The sequence below is a fragment of the Ictalurus furcatus genome, chromosome 3 (assembly GCF_023375685.1).
Source record: "Ictalurus furcatus strain D&B chromosome 3, Billie_1.0, whole genome shotgun sequence".
Classification (NCBI taxonomy): Eukaryota; Metazoa; Chordata; class Actinopteri; order Siluriformes; family Ictaluridae; genus Ictalurus; species Ictalurus furcatus.
This window is the reverse complement of record NC_071257.1, coordinates 34,023,856-34,029,929: the sequence shown is the minus strand read 5'-3', so window position 1 is coordinate 34,029,929 and position 6,074 is coordinate 34,023,856.

Sequence of the window (6,074 nt, the reverse complement as noted above, 5' to 3'; positions counted from 1 at the left end):
GACTTCATTTGTCGTGCGCTTTGATTTTTGAAACTTTGTAGACGTTTTTACATTCACAAACAGCGACATATATAACACTACATGAAAGGTAAGATTTGAAAAACCATCATAGGTGCACTTTGAAAGATACTTTGTACACGTAAAAGAATAAAACACAACGGGGGTGCTGTGAAGTTGATTATATTTTATCCTTCTTACATCACAGCAAATTGCCAACACTAACCATTTTTATTTATTAAAGAACGCCACCTCATAATTTTTTATCTGATTATAGTCTGAAGTTGTGGAACGTCTCTAAAAATAGATCTTGTTCCTGTTCTTACTTACGTTATAGCAGCTACAAGCAATCATTCCCTCACCGCTCTCACTTTGTTCTCTGTCGAAGTTAATAAAAAAAATATATAAAATAAAATAAAATAAAAAAACCCAGCTGGTCTCGTTCCAGAGAAACCTCAACGCGTAAACACCTCTGTCCTGAAGATGTCGGAAAACTTAAAGCTACAGCTTTACCTCTGAGTGTTACAAAGCACCGACACTGGAGACTCCTTCCGTCAAAACTCTTCCATATCAACAAAACTGCACGTTTATGAAATTACGTTAATGCAAAGTTCGTGTACTAGCTGTTACTATGGAAACGATAACGCATCAGACTGAGCGCATTAATAAAAACCTGTGATTTGCAGCCGCGCAACTGTCAGAGCTGCTGTTAGAAAATTAACCAACAGCTTCTGACCAATCAGCATTAAACAGCGTTGAATGATGTTTAAGAAATTGTTAGTCAGAGAAAAAAAGTTGTCGAAAAAGGCACAGAATTCTACCACAAGTCTAGATTTGTAAATATGGAAATGTCATCTTCCTCTGGTAAAAAAAAAAAAAAGTGTTGTTGTATTGCCCTCATTTGCATATCGTAACCTGATTGGCTGTTCTATTTTATGACACAATAGTACTTTGCTGTGTTGTTTTGAAGACTAATTCAGATTTTCCACCGAGATATTCAGCTTCTTGTTCCTTTACAGAATATGGTACAACCACTGAATCTTCAAAATACTCGCTTTTCAAGGTTCATGGTGACTTTAAAGGCTTTAAACACGACAACAATCTGTAGAAGTGTGTTGTATATCCTGATAAGGGGAAAAAAAAAAGGAAGATTACTTCATGGTGTTGAGTGGGACAAAGGAATGAACTCCTCTAACTGCACAGGCCCTGCACACAGCAGAAATATGTGAAAGGTAAACATGTATATGATGAAAGAAGTCGCTTCCTTCGCCTCCTTCGCTCAGAGATGAAATGATCCAAAACTCTGGCATGGATTTTGCACATTAGAGTCATTTATTTGTAACCCGGGGCTAATCAAGCTTTCATAAATGATATGAGATTAAACTCTCACTGATTCACACACACACACACTCATGTGGTCTCCATAAATGCTTCACTCCGCACCTGTTTCCGTGTTCAGCCGCCTAAACGCACACGTGCAGATGATTCAGTGCAGTTAAACACCTTTTAATTATACTTAATGTGCCGAAGTTGCAAACAAAAAGGCTGAAAACATGCTGATTGACTGGGATCAGGCGGTGCGGCTGGTTTTACCCGTAAACATTCTTCCTGGGCGGTAAATGATCCATTTTAGGCCACATGTGCCTTTATTTGCGGGGCTAACATACAATATAAAAGTAGGAACAGCTAGCATAAAGACTTTTGGGGTTTTGCTACAAGTCAAGCTAACAGTTTCAGTGCTAGGAAAGTTCGCAGGTAATGTTAATAAACCTTTCCATAATAGTGCGTTGTTGTTTAAAGGAAAACTCCACCCTGAAATATGTCAAATATGTTTCTATTGAAATATTTATGACCTTTAGTGAGTACGGTGCTAACAATGTATCTGACTGTCTTAAACATAACGTTCAGGTTTTCAGTCTTAGCTCATAAAGACAAAAGAGCAAGAGCTTCTTTACTCGCGTTCAACGTCACGTTAATGAGAAGATCCGCGTAGAAGTGGTGAGGATGTTGGACGAAAAGTCCCAGAATGCAATGCAGTTCTACGACACAGTTGTCCTGCTGCGTTTGACGAACAAAGAAAATGCCTCCTCAAGCCTGTGTTCAGCAAGCGACGTGGAATCAACATGGCCGCTCAGAGCATCAGCAGTAAAAAACAGTGGTACTTTTATAAGAATGAGTTATACTGTACACACAAGTTTTACCTTTAGATCAATCAACAGCTTCAAAGAACAGCTTCGAGTCTGGGATGTTGGTGGGTTTCCTCACATGAACTGCTTGCTTCAGGTGCTTCCACAATATCTCTATTGGATTAAGGTCAGGACTTTGAAATTGGCCGTTCCAAAACATTCACTTCTTTAATCATTCTTTGGTAGAACGACTCGTGTGATTAGGGTCGTCGTCTTGCTGTATGACCCACTTTCTCTTCAGATTCAGTTCACGGACAGATGTCCTGATATTTTCCTGTAGAATCCGCTGGTATAATTCAGAATTCATTGCTCCATCAATGATGGCGAGTCGTCCTGGCCCAGATGCAGCAAAACAGCCCAAACCATGACACTACCACCACCATGTTTCACAGATGGTATAAGGTTCTTAAGCTGGAATGCAGTGCTTTCCTTTCTCCAAACATAACGCTTCTCATTTAAACCAAAAAGTTCGATTTTGTTCTCATCCATCTCATATCGGAAAACATTTTTCCAACAGCCTTCTGGCTTCACACAATATTCAGCAAACTGCAGACAGGCAGCAAAACCCAGTTTTCAGTGTCTATATTTCCCCGTTGTTCTTTGACATGACATGAACTTAAAACAGCACACGATTGTATGAAAACCTACAATTCCATTCGTCACACCAGTACACTCATACCATACAAAACATCATCATAAAGCCTAAACACTTTTACTGGTCATGTGACGTGCCTTGCTTTCCCAGTTGGCTTCCAGTGTACCTCAGGTATGCAGCCGAACAGGAATCTAGCAGAAGGATGTAAACACGTGGAATATTCTTCAATACCTGTTTAGACAATGTGAAATGTTTGATACATGAAAAGATTCGATACAAGATTACATAAAGACACGGCTGTGGAATTCCTTTCTGTCACAGTGTGAAAGCAAACCGTTTGTAATGAAAGGGTTAGCCTGACACGCAAGGTGTGAGCTGCGTGGCTGAAAGTTTTAAAACAAGCACAGCCACATTTGTGTGCATTCATCCAGAGAAAGCATATACACGTGCACGACGCCTGAAGAGAAAACTTTCACGTTTACTTGGCCACGAGGCTGTAGTGGGTGTGGACGAGTGAGAACAGATGATAAGATGTGTAAGTTCTGCTGCTGGCTGTCATACGCCTCTGTTGAAAGATAAGCAACTATTTCCACCTAATCTGCTATCTGCAGTACAGCTGAGGATTTGCTCAGTAAAGCGCACTTTAAGGTGCGTTATAGTCATTCGAAAGAGTGGTTTAACGACACTAGTGACCAGAAGGTTCGAATCTCAGCACCGAGCCGAACCCTCGTCTGCTCAGCTGTGTGCTTAGACTGGATTCTAATATTATTGTAAGATGTTTTGGATAAAAATTATAAGCAAATTACAAAATTGTTGCTTTTATAATAATAATAATAATAATAATAATAATAATACATAGATTCATTTGTACTGTTGCTCGAACTTTCTGCATTATTTTAATTTTAATTAATTTTGTCAAAACTGTACTGCAGACTATTATTGTGGTAGAAAATTTGCAATTTAGAACGTCCGAACGTCCCTGCTTCTGTCACGATTCACGATTGTCTTAAAGACAAAATACGGCAGCATAGACGAAGGTATCGTGAGACGATAACGTGAGACAAAGAGTGCATTGCAACCTGTGATGATATACAAGAGTGCTAATAACCAGGAACGTGAATCAGGTGCAGGTGGTCATGTGACAATGAAGCAGTGGCTGTTGGGAACTGTAGTTCAGAGTTTCCTTACTGATTTCATGACACCTTCACTCCTTCCCAAGAGTATACACGTATACGTACAGCTAGAATATTAACATTTTATACCACAGTGCTGTTGGTATAATTCTGCACTCTGATTGGTCAGGAGGTGTCGATTCATTTTCTAGAACAGCAGCTCTGACAGTAGCGCAGCCGCAATCCAATAAAAGTGTTTACCGCTAATATATAAGCGAGAACTACTTCCTTCACAGACGTTCCACAACATTAAAATAGAATTAAAAGGATCAAGAGTATGATGTGTCATTCTTTGATTAATGAAATAATTATTAATGGCAGTTTGCCATGCTGTAAGATGAATACACATTTGGGGATGTGCCGTTATAGGAAAACAATCAACTTCAGGGTGGTAACAGTACCGCTGCTATATCGCACCAACCTGGTGATTATAAGTGTGTTGATTATAAGATAATTATAAGTGTGTTGATTATAAGTGTTGATTATAAGAAACCAAACCCAAGAATGTAAAATTCTGAGGTTTAAGAGCAAGTTTTGTAATACACACACACACACACACACACACACACACACACATACACGTGTATATATAAAAGTGGAACTTTCATATATTCTCGATTCATTACCAATAAAGTGAAATATTTCAAGCCTTTTCTTGTTTTAATCTCGATGATTATGGCTTGCAGCTCATGGAAATCAAAAATCCGTTATCTTAAAATCTCAATATATTCGAATAACGAATTTATAATACAGAAATGTCGACCTGAGAAGAGCTGTAATCAGCGAATTAACTCAAAACACCTGCAAAGGTTTCCTGAGGCTTTAATCTCTCAGTCTGGTTCAGTACACAACTACAATCACGGGGAAGATGAAAGTAAATGCTGCGTTTCATTTGGAAATCAAGGTCCCAGAGTCTGGAGGAAGAGTGGAGAGGAACAGAATCCAAGCTGCTTGAAGTCCAGTGTGAAGTTTCCACAGTCAGTGATGATTTGGGTTGCCATGTCATCTGCTGGTGTTGGTCCAGTGTGTTTTCTCAAGTCGAGAGTCGATGCAGCGTCTATCAGGAGATTTTAGAGCACTTCATGCTTCCATCTGCTGACGAGCTTTATGGAGATGCTGATTTCCTTTTCCAGCAGGACTCGGCACCTGTCCACAGTGCCAAAACTTCTAGTGACTGGTTTACTGACCGTGGTATTACTGTGTTTGATTCTCCAGCCGACTCGCCTGACCCGAACCCCGTAGAGAATCTACGAGAGACACCAGACCCGACAATACAGACGAGCTGAAGGCCGCTATCAAAGCAACCTGGACTTCCGGAACACCTCAGCAGTGCCACAGGCTGATCGCCTCCATGCCACGCCGCGTCGATGCAGTAATTCTGCTAGCTGACAAATATTTTGTTCTTATAAGACTGGGTTAGCCAGGAGGACATTATTAGTCACTCACCGAAATTCACATAAAGTGCATATACAGTCATCAGTTAGTGTAAGATAACACCGAGATGACTGGTGCGTTCTTCTGTAATGAGCCTAAAGCAGAAACCAGCAGGACAGGGAAAATCCATCGAGAGTTGCTGTGTGACAGACACAGTCTGTGTTTAAGTCCAGGATGAAAACATGTTTGTTTACTCAAGCTTTTTGTGAATAGTTTTCCTTTAGGTAAAGGAAAAGATCTAGAGGGCTCACAGGCATAGAGTGCTGTGGTCAACTGGGATGCTGTTGCCCATCCCCCTATCTGTATTACCTTCTGGCATTCCTTTTAGTTATACTGTCATAGCTAGTCTTGCCCAAATCCCTGTGCACTCATGCAAAGTACATTGTCCTTAACCATTATCTCTCTTTCTCTTTAGGGAATTTCCCCAGTGTGGGATCAGTAAAGATGATCTTATCTTATCTTATCTTTCCCTCTCTCTTTCTGTCGAGTTACACATGATACTCCTGAGATACCAGTGATCCTGACCCCGTCTGCTCTCCGGACCTGCCTGATCCATCCTGATGCCCTTCTTCTGGTTGGACTTCTCATCAGTTGGCAGTCACATGCTGCTGCTGAGGCTGGTCCCACGTGGTCCAGCCTGAAGGTAACTGGGATTGCTGAGGATGGTACCACTTAAAAACCATAAAGATG